General features: G+C 43.8%; 6 non-coding genes and 2 pseudogenes across 6 annotated transcripts; all 8 read left to right on the top strand.

Annotated features, from left to right (window-relative positions):
• The first annotated feature begins 381 nt into the window (after positions 1-381).
• LOC141241927 (U2 spliceosomal RNA) lies at positions 382-583 on the top strand (annotated as a pseudogene).
• Positions 584-1698: 1115 nt separating this feature from the next.
• Positions 1699-1889, top strand: LOC141241781 (U2 spliceosomal RNA). Its single transcript, XR_012306477.1, has one exon. It is a non-coding gene; the product is annotated as a U2 spliceosomal RNA (small nuclear RNA).
• A 6192-nt stretch (positions 1890-8081) lies between these two features.
• Positions 8082-8286, top strand: LOC141241930 (U2 spliceosomal RNA; annotated as a pseudogene).
• A 1115-nt stretch (positions 8287-9401) lies between these two features.
• Positions 9402-9592, top strand: LOC141241780 (U2 spliceosomal RNA). Its single transcript, XR_012306476.1, has one exon. It is a non-coding gene; the product is annotated as a U2 spliceosomal RNA (small nuclear RNA).
• A 1112-nt stretch (positions 9593-10704) lies between these two features.
• Positions 10705-10895, top strand: LOC141241840 (U2 spliceosomal RNA). The gene has a single exon (XR_012306534.1). It is a non-coding gene; the product is annotated as a U2 spliceosomal RNA (small nuclear RNA).
• A 1115-nt stretch (positions 10896-12010) lies between these two features.
• Positions 12011-12201, top strand: LOC141241779 (U2 spliceosomal RNA). Its single transcript, XR_012306475.1, has one exon. It is a non-coding gene; the product is annotated as a U2 spliceosomal RNA (small nuclear RNA).
• A 1114-nt stretch (positions 12202-13315) lies between these two features.
• Positions 13316-13506, top strand: LOC141241778 (U2 spliceosomal RNA). Its single transcript, XR_012306474.1, has one exon. It is a non-coding gene; the product is annotated as a U2 spliceosomal RNA (small nuclear RNA).
• A 1115-nt stretch (positions 13507-14621) lies between these two features.
• Positions 14622-14812, top strand: LOC141241777 (U2 spliceosomal RNA). The gene has a single exon (XR_012306473.1). It is a non-coding gene; the product is annotated as a U2 spliceosomal RNA (small nuclear RNA).
• The last annotated feature ends 1256 nt before the right edge of the window (positions 14813-16068 follow it).

Below are 16068 nucleotides of genomic sequence, written 5' to 3'. Positions count from 1 at the left end.
GTTTGGGATGGGTGCATGTAGTAGAATTAAGGATAGGATTTTATGGTTGTTGGTGGTGTGTGTAATTGAAAGTTTGTGGGATGCGAGGAATTTGTTAGTTTTTAAAAGGAAGAAAATGTCAGTTAATGAATGTTTGAGATTGATTCTGTCACGTATGTATGTAATATACCTCTGGGATCAGGAACGTGGAAGTATTATAGATGCTGAAGGGATCTGGAAGTTTAAAAAGTGGAGGTTTTTGGTAAAGTTTAATTAGTAGTGTATAATGTACCTGATGATAAGGTTTGGTTTTATTTTTGATTATATACCAAGTGTGATGAAAGGCTAAGTGTCAATGAAAGGCTTTTGTAAGTCGATTTGATGGAGCTTATGCTCCGGCCTATCTGATTTGGTTAAAAAAAAAAAAAAAAAAAAAAAAAAAAAAAAAAAATCTGTTCTTATCAGTTTAATATCTGATACGTCCCCTATCTGGGGACCATATATTAAATGGATTTTTAGAACAGGGAGATGGAAAAAGAGCTTGCTCTGTCCACTCCACGCATTGACCTGGTATTGCAGTATCTCCAGGACCGGTGCACCCCTTCTTTAATGCAGTTTCTAAAATCAGAAAGAATTGAATTCAATGTTTTTTGTTCATTTTGCTTGTTTGTCGGATTTTGGGATGGACTCTTTGGCTTTGCTTTTCTTCTCCTCATTGGATTTTTCATGTTCAAAGTTGCAGAAGCCAGATTACAAGCTCATTTTGGTTCAACTTCAGCAACTGTGCATTGCATTGCCATGTAATGTGATGCAATGCTATCTTTCTAGCTCTCCCTTTTTACTTCCTTTTGGATAAACAGACATATTAGGCAAGCATTTTGGAGCTTTCACCTAAATAACTACAGGTGGTGAGATAAGCTGCACAATATAATTGACCTTTCAGTATATTGTTGCACACACACCATCTATTTAGCAAATGCCCTTGTTATCAACAGCAGCCTTTTAAACTCACCTGAGCTAACAGGTATGTGCGCTGGTTACTCTGCTGCGCTTAAAATTTCTTTTTTGGTTTGCTACAATGCCTTTTCTGAAACGTTGTCTCCTTCTGCTGGAACACTGACTTCTTTCATTTAATGCCTGCAGACTATAAAAGAGAACCCAACCCAAAAAGTTTGGTTGATTAGTCTGTGGCATTCTGTTAAACTGTTGCTTATGGCGGTCTCTGTGAGCTTCTCAGCGACATTCAGCCAGCCAGGTATCCTGCCTGCAGTAGATGGAATGTGGCAATGGAACGCTGGCTGCGCGTGTCATAATAGGCTCTGAGCCTTTATATACCTGTGCACAGCAGCAGCCACCTTCAGTCTGCTGCTGGACAGCCAGCAGCAGCAGCAGCAGGAGAGGTATGTAATCAGGAGCCCTCCTGCTAAGGGTAGACAGCTGCTCGTTCCACCCCACCCCCCGCCTTAATTGGTTCTCCTCCCTTCCAACGGTGTTGAGGCGGGTGGGAACAGCAGGGGGTGAAGGTGCTGTGTTTAAAGAGGTGGAGTTATGCAGATCTAAAACGCGTGGATTGCAGCAGCAGCAAGCCGAAAAGTGCAGGCATGTAAGGGATCTAGAGGTTGACAACATGTCTTCTTAACGGGAGTCCAGGAGCTCATCTCCACAAATGGACTTTTCAGGATCCTTGGGTGGCTCCGTAGTTTGAAACCAATTCTGGTTATCGCTTCTCGGCCTTTTGGCTAAGATCAAGTGTAGTATCTGTTCTTATCAGTTTAATATCTGATACGTCCCCTATCTGGGGACCATATATTAAATGGATTTTTAGAACAGGGAGATGGAAAAAGAGCTTGCTCTGTCCACTCCACGCATTGACCTGGTATTGCAGTATCTCCAGGACCGGTGCACCCCTTCTTTAATGCAGTTTCTAAAATCAGAAAGAATTGAATTCAATGTTTTTTGTTCATTTTGCTTGTTTGTCGGATTTTGGGATGGACTCTTTGGCTTTGCTTTTCTTCTCCTCATTGGATTTTTCATGTTCAAAGTTGCAGAAGCCAGATTACAAGCTCATTTTGGTTCAACTTCAGCAACTGTGCATTGCATTGCCATGTAATGTGATGCAATGCTATCTTTCTAGCTCTCCCTTTTTACTTCCTTTTGGATAAACAGACATATTAGGCAAGCATTTTGGAGCTTTCACCTAAATAACTACAGGTGGTGAGATAAGCTGCACAATATAATTGACCTTTCAGTATATTGTTGCACACACACCATCTATTTAGCAAATGCCCTTGTTATCAACAGCAGCCTTTTAAACTCACCTGAGCTAACAGGTATGTGCGCTGGTTACTCTGCTGCGCTTAAAATTTCTTTTTTGGTTTGCTACAATGCCTTTTCTGAAACGTTGTCTCCTTCTGCTGGAACACTGACTTCTTTCATTTAATGCCTGCAGACTATAAAAGAGAACCCAACCCAAAAAGTTTGGTTGATTAGTCTGTGGCATTCTGTTAAACTGTTGCTTATGGCGGTCTCTGTGAGCTTCTCAGCGACATTCAGCCAGCCAGGTATCCTGCCTGCAGTAGATGGAATGTGGCAATGGAACGCTGGCTGCGCGTGTCATAATAGGCTCTGAGCCTTTATATACCTGTGCACAGCAGCAGCCACCTTCAGTCTGCTGCTGGACAGCCAGCAGCAGCAGCAGCAGGAGAGGTATGTAATCAGGAGCCCTCCTGCTAAGGGTAGACAGCTGCTCGTTCCACCCCACCCCCCGCCTTAATTGGTTCTCCTCCCTTCCAACGGTGTTGAGGCGGGTGGGAACAGCAGGGGGTGAAGGTGCTGTGTTTAAAGAGGTGGAGTTATGCAGATCTAAAACGCGTGGATTGCAGCAGCAGCAAGCCGAAAAGTGCAGGCATGTAAGGGATCTAGAGGTTGACAACATGTCTTCTTAACGGGAGTCCAGGAGCTCATCTCCACAAATGGACTTTTCAGGATCCTTGGGTGGCTCCGTAGTTTGAAACCAATTCTGGTTATCGCTTCTCGGCCTTTTGGCTCAGATCTGTAATGGGTCTAGTCATTTGGCTGTCTGTGCGTTAACTCTTGGCCCTGTGGCATCGCCATTTTATGGCTTAAGCCACTTGCTGCTATAAGGAGTTGGCCAGTAGACACGACTAGCGATAATGGGACGCATTCGATACGCTGGGCCCGGTGAGGCTCGAGTGAAGTTTGGAATCCAGATTGATGTGGAAGAAGGCAAAGAAGGAATCTTTACCCTCAGCTTCGTGGTGAAGGAGATTTTGTTTGGACTCCTTGAAGTGAAGAAGGAAGAAATCTTGTGCCTCCAGCAATTCAAAAGCAAGTATAATCTTGTATTTACTTCTATGGCTGTTTGCAACAATTTCTATGATTGTTTGAAAAAGAATCTGGACAATCAATATTTGGATGGGCTGACTTTTGTCATCTTGTATTGCTCCAAAGAGGTACCTCTGACTGTTTTCATGTACAACCCACATGTGGACTTGGCTTTGATTTATGCCTTTCTAAATAGGCACTGCTATATTACCAAGGTGGCAGTAAAAGTCATGAATGAGGAGGAACTATGGACCGGTAAATATCGTTTCATGGTCAAGTTCCGGGAAAGTCCTGATGAACCAGGGGGTATACATTATCCTCCATCAAATTTTTCCATTGGGAGTGAGCGGGGTTACCTGTTCTTCCCCAATGCGCCCAGGTTTTGTCGTCATTGTAGGAGGTATGGCCATACTCAGGAAGCATGCGACATCAGACAGATTATTTGCAGGAAGTGCAATGAGGTGGGTCATTCTTCCAATAATTGCAAAAATGAAATAGTCTGTAACCTCTGCGGAGAGAAGGGGCATGCCTTCAGAGACTGTATATTCCATCCTGGTTCATATGCGGGGGCAGCGGGAAGGGGAAGGAGAAGAAATGAATCTCCTGCACCCACAGCTACAACTCCGACTGCTCCAACTCCGACTGCTCCGATATCTACTCTGGCTTTCCTGGATGAGGAGGAGGCTCGGGTTGCTTTTCCAGAACTGGTTCGTGTGAATGTAAGAGGAAATATGGAGCTGGCACCTGAGCCACCGGTGCAGAGGGCCGCGTCTGTGGCTTCAGATGTCAGTGAGTCTGAGACGATAACTGATGATCGTATAGGCATGGAAGTGGCCCCGGTGGAGGATCTGGAGGCTGAAATTCCAGACATGATGGTTACATTGCAGGGGGAAGAGGAGTCTGATCTGACCAGAACACCGCATGTGGCCTGGAGCGATGTCGTTTCTGACCTTGAGGAGGAGGGAGGTCAGGGGGACTTTGACCCCCAGCGGCGGGATTATAGTTCAGATGAAGATGGAGGCGCTTCAGTGAAGAAAAAGAAGAAAACTGAGCCATCCTTTTCCCCTTTAAGTGACTGCAGTGTGAGTCCAGCCCGGGTGTACCCTACTGCATCCGATCCCCAAGATGTGTCTTTTTTGGGGGAAGGCACAAACTACGATATCTGCACGTCCAGCGTCCTACCCCCAGAAGGGTTAGGATGATGTACAGGTGGGCATGTTGTCGTGACCTGCCACATCAAATTAATAGATGGGTGCCCAAGTTGCTCTCAGCATCTTGTCGCTAAATGTTAGGCTGATTAAATCTGAGTCGAGAAGAGTGGCAATTTTGGACTACTTGAGCAACTTGGATGCGGACGTATACTGTGTCCAGGAGTGTGGGATCTCCGATCCCTTAAGTGAAAATGCATGGCCTTTAGGTCAAAGTGTGTGGTCTGGTTCTGTATGTAATAAAAATTGTGGGGTAGGTGTTTTGGTGAAGGGTTATAGTGTTAAGATAGAAAGTTACATGGTGGTGGAGGCGGGGAGGTGTGTAATATGTGAGTTAAATTGTAGGGGGTGGAGGGTTAGGGTGGTAAATATGTATGCACCAATAGATAAAGGGGAGAGGCTGGAAATTTTTGAGAAATTATGTTTTTTTTTATCTGGCAAAATGCCAATAATTTTTGTTGGAGATTTCAATTGTGTGACGGAGGGGGATAAGATGGATGTTACAGGTAAAAGACTCAAGAGTCTTGTGGCGGATTTTTCCTTACAGGATGCTGCGGAAGTTTTTTTAGGTAATCCACCTCCTGCGACCTATAAGGCCGACAGGGGAGGCATAGAGTCTAGAATAGACCGTATCTTCTTTTCTTCACAAAATGTTATTTGTAGGAATTTCCAGCAGGAAGATGTTCCCTTCTCTGACCATGTGTGTTTGAGGGCACGTCTAGAAGGTAAGATTTCCTTTGTATATGGTGGTGGCGTGTGGAAACTTAATGTGCGTTTGCTGGAAGATAATAGGATCATGCGTGATTTTAGGCGAATGTATGTTAGGTGGAGGGATAAAAAAAGTGATTTCAGGAATGTGCTTGAGTGGTGGGACTGGATGAAGAGTGAGATTGGTTTTTTCTTTAGAAAAAGGGGCAGGAGGAAAGCAGCAATGAATAGAGCAAAATTTAATGATTTAAGCTCTAGACTGGAGTGGCTGAGGATGTTAAGGATGATTGGAGTGGATGTGGATGTTTTGATGTGTCAAGTGAAAGAAGAGATTAAGAAATATATTGAGGGTAAAGGGAAAGAAATTATTTACCGTTCTAAGATTGAACATTTGGAGAAAAATGAGAAATGCACAAGGTTTTTTTTCAAAAAAGTTTTTGGGAAGAAAGTAGATATGGATGAGGTGGTGAATGGTGATGGGGTGTGTGTGAGTGGGAAGGATGTGATGCAGGAGGTGGTGTTGTTTTATAAGGAGTTGTATGGGGAAAAATGGGTTGATGATAGGATGTTGACTGATGCTTTGGGGTGTTTAGAAGGTTGTTTGGGTGAGGATGAACGTGAAATATTGGATGATGTAATTGTGTTGGATGAAGTTAAAAAAGTGGTGATGTCTGCGAGTAAGAATAAAACACCTGGGAAGGATGGACTGCCCGTGGAGTTATATGTTAAGGAATGGGACACGATGGGAAATGACTTATTGGAGGTGTGCCAGTATATGTTCACGGAGAATATGTTGAGTGAATCTATGAGAGATGGGGTGGTGGTTTTGGTTCATAAGAAAGGTGATAAAAAGGATTTGGGGAATTGGAGGCCAATCACCCTTTTGAATGCAGACTATAAGGTGTTTAGTAAATTGTTGGCTAGCCGGATGCGGGAAGTGATTGGCGGTGTGGTGGATGAAGATCAAGTGTGTGCAGTGCCTGGGAGAAGTATGACTGAAAATTTGGTGTTGTTGCGTGATGTGATTGGGGATTGTATGAGTCGTAAGCAGAAATGTTTGTTGTTTTCGGTTGATTTTGAAAAAGCTTTTGACCGTGTGTCACATAGCTTTATGTTTAAGGTTTTGTCTAAGATGGGTTATTCCAGGAATTTTGTAAACTGTGTTAGGAGTTTGTATTGTAATGTTTCAAGTGAATTTTTGGTGAATGGGTGGTTGAGTGAGAAAGTGAGAATTAAATCAGGAGTGCGTCAGGGGTGCCCTATGTCCCCTTTTTTGTTTATTAGTGTGATTGAAGTGTTGATGTGTATGGTTAGGAAGGATAAGGTTATGAGAGGTGTGATGATTCCTGGGAGTAATGGAAAGGATGTGAGAATTCTAGGTTACATGGATGATGTAGTGATTGTGAGTGGGAATATGGCTGCGATGAGTAGGGCAAGGTTGATATTAAGTTTGTTTTGTAGTGTCTCAGCTTTTAAGGTCAATTGGACTAAGAGTTCCTTTAAATGTTTTGGTGAGAGGAATGTACGGATGGATGGTGTGAGGTGTGAGGATGGTGCAATAAAGGTGCTTGGGATTAAGTTTAATGATGATTTGAAAGGAAATGAGAGTTGGGAAGATTGTGGGGTGAGAGTGGTGCGCAAGTTGAATTTTTGGCGAATGAGAGAATTAACTCTGACTGGGAAAGTTCTGATTATTAAGGCGGTTATTTTGCCTATTTTGTTGTTTGTTGCGAATGTATATCCTGCTGCTTTTAAGAAAATTAGGAAAACTGAGAAATTCATCTTTAATTTTCTTTGGGGAAGTCGCATGGAGAAATTGAAACGGGAATATGTCTATAAGTTATGTGTAAATGGTGGTTTGGATTTTCCAAATATTGATTTCTTTTTAGGGATTAGTTACGTGAAAATGGTGGTGGTGGTTCTAGGGAAAAGTAATAAGTGTGCTTATATGATGAAGTATTCGGCTGGATGGATGCTTTATGGCTTAAAGTGGGTCAAAAGGGATGCTAGAGTGCCTGTTGCTTTTAAGTGTCCTGTATGGTATGGTTGTGTTGAGAAATTTGTAAGGAAGTATGATTTGTTGTCCGTTAACATGAGTGATTTTAGGCAAAAGAAGAAAGTCATTAGGATGGTGCGTGAGCGTGAGGTGGTATGTAATATCAATGGGTTGAGAGGGGAGGAAGTAACCGAGATGTGGAGAAAATTAAGTATAGATGGTGTGACTAACAGACAGAGAGATATCGCTTGGATGATATTGCATGACATTTTGCCTGTTAGAGATGTGCAAAAGAAGAGGGATTTAGTTAAATCTGAGGTATGCCCGAGGGATGGATGTGGTTTGAGAGAGCATGTTAGACATATGGTATGGGATTGTGATTTTGCATATGATGTATGGAAGGGTATAGGGGGACTTTGCAAGGAATTGGTGGGTGTAAAGTATGTTAATTGGAAACTTGCTATGTTTGGGATGGGTGCATGTAGTAGAATTAAGGATAGGATTTTATGGTTGTTGGTGGTGTGTGTAATTGAAAGTTTGTGGGATGCGAGGAATTTGTTAGTTTTTAAAAGGAAGAAAATGTCAGTTAATGAATGTTTGAGATTGATTCTGTCACGTATGTATGTAATATACCTCTGGGATCAGGAACGTGGAAGTATTATAGATGCTGAAGGGATCTGGAAGTTTAAAAAGTGGAGGTTTTTGGTAAAGTTTAATTAGTAGTGTATAATGTACCTGATGATAAGGTTTGGTTTTATTTTTGATTATATACCAAGTGTGATGAAAGGCTAAGTGTCAATGAAAGGCTTTTGTAAGTCGATTTGATGGAGCTTATGCTCCGGCCTATCTGATTTGGTTAAAAAAAAAAAAAAAAAAAAAAAAAAAAAAAAAAAAAAATCTGTTCTTATCAGTTTAATATCTGATACGTCCCCTATCTGGGGACCATATATTAAATGGATTTTTAGAACAGGGAGATGGAAAAAGAGCTTGCTCTGTCCACTCCACGCATTGACCTGGTATTGCAGTATCTCCAGGACCGGTGCACCCCTTCTTTAATGCAGTTTCTAAAATCAGAAAGAATTGAATTCAATGTTTTTTGTTCATTTTGCTTGTTTGTCGGATTTTGGGATGGACTCTTTGGCTTTGCTTTTCTTCTCCTCATTGGATTTTTCATGTTCAAAGTTGCAGAAGCCAGATTACAAGCTCATTTTGGTTCAACTTCAGCAACTGTGCATTGCATTGCCATGTAATGTGATGCAATGCTATCTTTCTAGCTCTCCCTTTTTACTTCCTTTTGGATAAACAGACATATTAGGCAAGCATTTTGGAGCTTTCACCTAAATAACTACAGGTGGTGAGATAAGCTGCACAATATAATTGACCTTTCAGTATATTGTTGCACACACACCATCTATTTAGCAAATGCCCTTGTTATCAACAGCAGCCTTTTAAACTCACCTGAGCTAACAGGTATGTGCGCTGGTTACTCTGCTGCGCTTAAAATTTCTTTTTTGGTTTGCTACAATGCCTTTTCTGAAACGTTGTCTCCTTCTGCTGGAACACTGACTTCTTTCATTTAATGCCTGCAGACTATAAAAGAGAACCCAACCCAAAAAGTTTGGTTGATTAGTCTGTGGCATTCTGTTAAACTGTTGCTTATGGCGGTCTCTGTGAGCTTCTCAGCGACATTCAGCCAGCCAGGTATCCTGCCTGCAGTAGATGGAATGTGGCAATGGAACGCTGGCTGCGCGTGTCATAATAGGCTCTGAGCCTTTATATACCTGTGCACAGCAGCAGCCACCTTCAGTCTGCTGCTGGACAGCCAGCAGCAGCAGCAGCAGGAGAGGTATGTAATCAGGAGCCCTCCTGCTAAGGGTAGACAGCTGCTCGTTCCACCCCACCCCCCGCCTTAATTGGTTCTCCTCCCTTCCAACGGTGTTGAGGCGGGTGGGAACAGCAGGGGGTGAAGGTGCTGTGTTTAAAGAGGTGGAGTTATGCAGATCTAAAACGCGTGGATTGCAGCAGCAGCAAGCCGAAAAGTGCAGGCATGTAAGGGATCTAGAGGTTGACAACATGTCTTCTTAACGGGAGTCCAGGAGCTCATCTCCACAAATGGACTTTTCAGGATCCTTGGGTGGCTCCGTAGTTTGAAACCAATTCTGGTTATCGCTTCTCGGCCTTTTGGCTAAGATCAAGTGTAGTATCTGTTCTTATCAGTTTAATATCTGATACGTCCCCTATCTGGGGACCATATATTAAATGGATTTTTAGAACAGGGAGATGGAAAAAGAGCTTGCTCTGTCCACTCCACGCATTGACCTGGTATTGCAGTATCTCCAGGACCGGTGCACCCCTTCTTTAATGCAGTTTCTAAAATCAGAAAGAATTGAATTCAATGTTTTTTGTTCATTTTGCTTGTTTGTCGGATTTTGGGATGGACTCTTTGGCTTTGCTTTTCTTCTCCTCATTGGATTTTTCATGTTCAAAGTTGCAGAAGCCAGATTACAAGCTCATTTTGGTTCAACTTCAGCAACTGTGCATTGCATTGCCATGTAATGTGATGCAATGCTATCTTTCTAGCTCTCCCTTTTTACTTCCTTTTGGATAAACAGACATATTAGGCAAGCATTTTGGAGCTTTCACCTAAATAACTACAGGTGGTGAGATAAGCTGCACAATATAATTGACCTTTCAGTATATTGTTGCACACACACCATCTATTTAGCAAATGCCCTTGTTATCAACAGCAGCCTTTTAAACTCACCTGAGCTAACAGGTATGTGCGCTGGTTACTCTGCTGCGCTTAAAATTTCTTTTTTGGTTTGCTACAATGCCTTTTCTGAAACGTTGTCTCCTTCTGCTGGAACACTGACTTCTTTCATTTAATGCCTGCAGACTATAAAAGAGAACCCAACCCAAAAAGTTTGGTTGATTAGTCTGTGGCATTCTGTTAAACTGTTGCTTATGGCGGTCTCTGTGAGCTTCTCAGCGACATTCAGCCAGCCAGGTATCCTGCCTGCAGTAGATGGAATGTGGCAATGGAACGCTGGCTGCGCGTGTCATAATAGGCTCTGAGCCTTTATATACCTGTGCACAGCAGCAGCCACCTTCAGTCTGCTGCTGGACAGCCAGCAGCAGCAGCAGGAGAGGTATGTAATCAGGAGCCCTCCTGCTAAGGGTAGACAGCTGCTCGTTCCACCCCACCCCCCGCCTTAATTGGTTCTCCTCCCTTCCAACGGTGTTGAGGCGGGTGGGAACAGCAGGGGGTGAAGGTGCTGTGTTTAAAGAGGTGGAGTTATGCAGATCTAAAACGCGTGGATTGCAGCAGCAGCAAGCCGAAAAGTGCAGGCATGTAAGGGATCTAGAGGTTGACAACATGTCTTCTTAACGGGAGTCCAGGAGCTCATCTCCACAAATGGACTTTTCAGGATCCTTGGGTGGCTCCGTAGTTTGAAACCAATTCTGGTTATCGCTTCTCGGCCTTTTGGCTAAGATCAAGTGTAGTATCTGTTCTTATCAGTTTAATATCTGATACGTCCCCTATCTGGGGACCATATATTAAATGGATTTTTAGAACAGGGAGATGGAAAAAGAGCTTGCTCTGTCCACTCCACGCATTGACCTGGTACTGCAGTATCTCCAGGACCGGTGCACCCCTTCTTTAATGCAGTTTCTAAAATCAGAAAGAATTGAATTCAATGTTTTTTGTTCATTTTGCTTGTTTGTCGGATTTTGGGATGGACTCTTTGGCTTTGCTTTTCTTCTCCTCATTGGATTTTTCATGTTCAAAGTTGCAGAAGCCAGATTACAAGCTCATTTTGGTTCAACTTCAGCAACTGTGCATTGCATTGCCATGTAATGTGATGCAATGCTATCTTTCTAGCTCTCCCTTTTTACTTCCTTTTGGATAAACAGACATATTAGGCAAGCATTTTGGAGCTTTCACCTAAATAACTACAGGTGGTGAGATAAGCTGCACAATATAATTGACCTTTCAGTATATTGTTGCACACACACCATCTATTTAGCAAATGCCCTTGTTATCAACAGCAGCCTTTTAAACTCACCTGAGCTAACAGGTATGTGCGCTGGTTACTCTGCTGCGCTTAAAATTTCTTTTTTGGTTTGCTACAATGCCTTTTCTGAAACGTTGTCTCCTTCTGCTGGAACACTGACTTCTTTCATTTAATGCCTGCAGACTATAAAAGAGAACCCAACCCAAAAAGTTTGGTTGATTAGTCTGTGGCATTCTGTTAAACTGTTGCTTATGGCGGTCTCTGTGAGCTTCTCAGCGACATTCAGCCAGCCAGGTATCCTGCCTGCAGTAGATGGAATGTGGCAATGGAACGCTGGCTGCGCGTGTCATAATAGGCTCTGAGCCTTTATATACCTGTGCACAGCAGCAGCCACCTTCAGTCTGCTGCTGGACAGCCAGCAGCAGCAGCAGCAGGAGAGGTATGTAATCAGGAGCCCTCCTGCTAAGGGTAGACAGCTGCTCGTTCCACCCCACCCCCCGCCTTAATTGGTTCTCCTCCCTTCCAACGGTGTTGAGGCGGGTGGGAACAGCAGGGGGTGAAGGTGCTGTGTTTAAAGAGGTGGAGTTATGCAGATCTAAAACGCGTGGATTGCAGCAGCAGCAAGCCGAAAAGTGCAGGCATGTAAGGGATCTAGAGGTTGACAACATGTCTTCTTAACGGGAGTCCAGGAGCTCATCTCCACAAATGGACTTTTCAGGATCCTTGGGTGGCTCCGTAGTTTGAAACCAATTCTGGTTATCGCTTCTCGGCCTTTTGGCTAAGATCAAGTGTAGTATCTGTTCTTATCAGTTTAATATCTGATACGTCCCCTATCTGGGGACCATATATTAAATGGATTTTTAGAACAGGGAGATGGAAAAAGAGCTTGCTCTGTCCACTCCACGCATTGACCTGGTATTGCAGTATCTCCAGGACCGGTGCACCCCTTCTTTAATGCAGTTTCTAAAATCAGAAAGAATTGAATTCAATGTTTTTTGTTCATTTTGCTTGTTTGTCGGATTTTGGGATGGACTCTTTGGCTTTGCTTTTCTTCTCCTCATTGGATTTTTCATGTTCAAAGTTGCAGAAGCCAGATTACAAGCTCATTTTGGTTCAACTTCAGCAACTGTGCATTGCATTGCCATGTAATGTGATGCAATGCTATCTTTCTAGCTCTCCCTTTTTACTTCCTTTTGGATAAACAGACATATTAGGCAAGCATTTTGGAGCTTTCACCTAAATAACTACAGGTGGTGAGATAAGCTGCACAATATAATTGACCTTTCAGTATATTGTTGCACACACACCATCTATTTAGCAAATGCCCTTGTTATCAACAGCAGCCTTTTAAACTCACCTGAGCTAACAGGTATGTGCGCTGGTTACTCTGCTGCGCTTAAAATTTCTTTTTTGGTTTGCTACAATGCCTTTTCTGAAACGTTGTCTCCTTCTGCTGGAACACTGACTTCTTTCATTTAATGCCTGCAGACTATAAAAGAGAACCCAACCCAAAAAGTTTGGTTGATTAGTCTGTGGCATTCTGTTAAACTGTTGCTTATGGCGGTCTCTGTGAGCTTCTCAGCGACATTCAGCCAGCCAGGTATCCTGCCTGCAGTAGATGGAATGTGGCAATGGAACGCTGGCTGCGCGTGTCATAATAGGCTCTGAGCCTTTATATACCTGTGCACAGCAGCAGCCACCTTCAGTCTGCTGCTGGACAGCCAGCAGCAGCAGCAGCAGGAGAGGTATGTAATCAGGAGCCCTCCTGCTAAGGGTAGACAGCTGCTCGTTCCACCCCACCCCCCGCCTTAATTGGTTCTCCTCCCTTCCAACGGTGTTGAGGCGGGTGGGAACAGCAGGGGGTGAAGGTGCTGTGTTTAAAGAGGTGGAGTTATGCAGATCTAAAACGCGTGGATTGCAGCAGCAGCAAGCCGAAAAGTGCAGGCATGTAAGGGATCTAGAGGTTGACAACATGTCTTCTTAACGGGAGTCCAGGAGCTCATCTCCACAAATGGACTTTTCAGGATCCTTGGGTGGCTCCGTAGTTGAAACCAATTCTGGTTATCGCTTCTCGGCCTTTTGGCTAAGATCAAGTGTAGTATCTGTTCTTATCAGTTTAATATCTGATACGTCCCCTATCTGGGGACCATATATTAAATGGATTTTTAGAACAGGGAGATGGAAAAAGAGCTTGCTCTGTCCACTCCACGCATTGACCTGGTATTGCAGTATCTCCAGGACCGGTGCACCCCTTCTTTAATGCAGTTTCTAAAATCAGAAAGAATTGAATTCAATGTTTTTTGTTCATTTTGCTTGTTTGTCGGATTTTGGGATGGACTCTTTGGCTTTGCTTTTCTTCTCCTCATTGGATTTTTCATGTTCAAAGTTGCAGAAGCCAGATTACAAGCTCATTTTGGTTCAACTTCAGCAACTGTGCATTGCATTGCCATGTAATGTGATGCAATGCTATCTTTCTAGCTCTCCCTTTTTACTTCCTTTTGGATAAACAGACATATTAGGCAAGCATTTTGGAGCTTTCACCTAAATAACTACAGGTGGTGAGATAAGCTGCACAATATAATTGACCTTTCAGTATATTGTTGCACACACACCATCTATTTAGCAAATGCCCTTGTTATCAACAGCAGCCTTTTAAACTCACCTGAGCTAACAGGTATGTGCGCTGGTTACTCTGCTGCGCTTAAAATTTCTTTTTTGGTTTGCTACAATGCCTTTTCTGAAACGTTGTCTCCTTCTGCTGGAACACTGACTTCTTTCATTTAATGCCTGCAGACTATAAAAGGGAACCCAACCCAAAAAGTTTGGTTGATTAGTCTGTGGCATTCTGTTAAACTGTTGCTTATGGCGGTCTCTGTGAGCTTCTCAGCGACATTCAGCCAGCCAGGTATCCTGCCTGCAGTAGATGGAATGTGGCAATGGAACGCTGGCTGCGCGTGTCATAATAGGCTCTGAGCCTTTATATACCTGTGCACAGCAGCAGCCACCTTCAGTCTGCTGCTGGACAGCCAGCAGCAGCAGCAGCAGGAGAGGTATGTAATCAGGAGCCCTCCTGCTAAGGGTAGACAGCTGCTCGTTCCACCCCACCCCCCGCCTTAATTGGTTCTCCTCCCTTCCAACGGTGTTGAGGCGGGTGGGAACAGCAGGGGGTGAAGGTGCTGTGTTTAAAGAGGTGGAGTTATGCAGATCTAAAACGCGTGGATTGCAGCAGCAGCAAGCCGAAAAGTGCAGGCATGTAAGGGATCTAGAGGTTGACAACATGTCTTCTTAATGGGAGTCCAGGAGCTCATCTCCACAAATGGACTTTTCAGGATCCTTGGGTGGCTCCGTAGTTTGAAACCAATTCTGGTTATCGCTTCTCGGCCTTTTGGCTAAGATCAAGTGTAGTATCTGTTCTTATCAGTTTAATATCTGATACGTCCCCTATCTGGGGACCATATATTAAATGGATTTTTAGAACAGGGAGATGGAAAAAGAGCTTGCTCTGTCCACTCCACGCATTGACCTGGTATTGCAGTATCTCCAGGACCGGTGCACCCCTTCTTTAATGCAGTTTCTAAAATCAGAAAGAATTGAATTCAATGTTTTTTGTTCATTTTGCTTGTTTGTCGGATTTTGGGATGGACTCTTTGGCTTTGCTTTTCTTCTCCTCATTGGATTTTTCATGTTCAAAGTTGCAGAAGCCAGATTACAAGCTCATTTTGGTTCAACTTCAGCAACTGTGCATTGCATTGCCATGTAATGTGATGCAATGCTATCTTTCTAGCTCTCCCTTTTTACTTCCTTTTGGATAAACAGACATATTAGGCAAGCATTTTGGAGCTTTCACCTAAATAACTACAGGTGGTGAGATAAGCTGCACAATATAATTGACCTTTCAGTATATTGTTGCACACACACCATCTATTTAGCAAATGCCCTTGTTATCAACAGCAGCCTTTTAAACTCACCTGAGCTAACAGGTATGTGCGCTGGTTACTCTGCTGCGCTTAAAATTTCTTTTTTGGTTTGCTACAATGCCTTTTCTGAAACGTTGTCTCCTTCTGCTGGAACACTGACTTCTTTCATTTAATGCCTGCAGACTATAAAAGAGAACCCAACCCAAAAAGTTTGGTTGATTAGTCTGTGGCATTCTGTTAAACTGTTGCTTATGGCGGTCTCTGTGAGCTTCTCAGCGACATTCAGCCAGCCAGGTATCCTGCCTGCAGTAGATGGAATGTGGCAATGGAACGCTGGCTGCGCGTGTCATAATAGGCTCTGAGCCTTTATATACCTGTGCACAGCAGCAGCCACCTTCAGTCTGCTGCTGGACAGCCAGCAGCAGCAGCAGCAGGAGAGGTATGTAATCAGGAGCCCTCCTGCTAAGGGTAGACAGCTGCTCGTTCCACCCCACCCCCCGCCTTAATTGGTTCTCCTCCCTTCCAACGGTGTTGAGGCGGGTGGGAACAGCAGGGGGTGAAGGTGCTGTGTTTAAAGAGGTGGAGTTATGCAGATCTAAAACGCGTGGATTGCAGCAGCAGCAAGCCGAAAAGTGCAGGCATGTAAGGGATCTAGAGGTTGACAACATGTCTTCTTAACGGGAGTCCAGGAGCTCATCTCCACAAATGGACTTTTCAGGATCCTTGGGTGGCTCCGTAGTTTGAAACCAATTCTGGTTATCGCTTCTCGGCCTTTTGGCTAAGATCAAGTGCTTTATTGCAGGAGATTGTGGTTGAAGGGCACTCGGGTACCCCTCTCCTTGGCCTGGCAGGATCGTCCACTTTGGTGGACTTAGCTTGCTTGCTGCTATTAGGGAGAG

Source organism: Phyllobates terribilis, unplaced genomic scaffold (genome assembly GCF_046119375.1).
Source record: "Phyllobates terribilis strain yellow unplaced genomic scaffold, ASM4611937v1 Scaffold_1024__1_contigs__length_465996, whole genome shotgun sequence".
Lineage (NCBI taxonomy): Eukaryota > Metazoa > Chordata > Amphibia > Anura > Dendrobatidae > Phyllobates > Phyllobates terribilis.
This window is presented reverse-complemented; position numbering and strand designations above follow the sequence as displayed.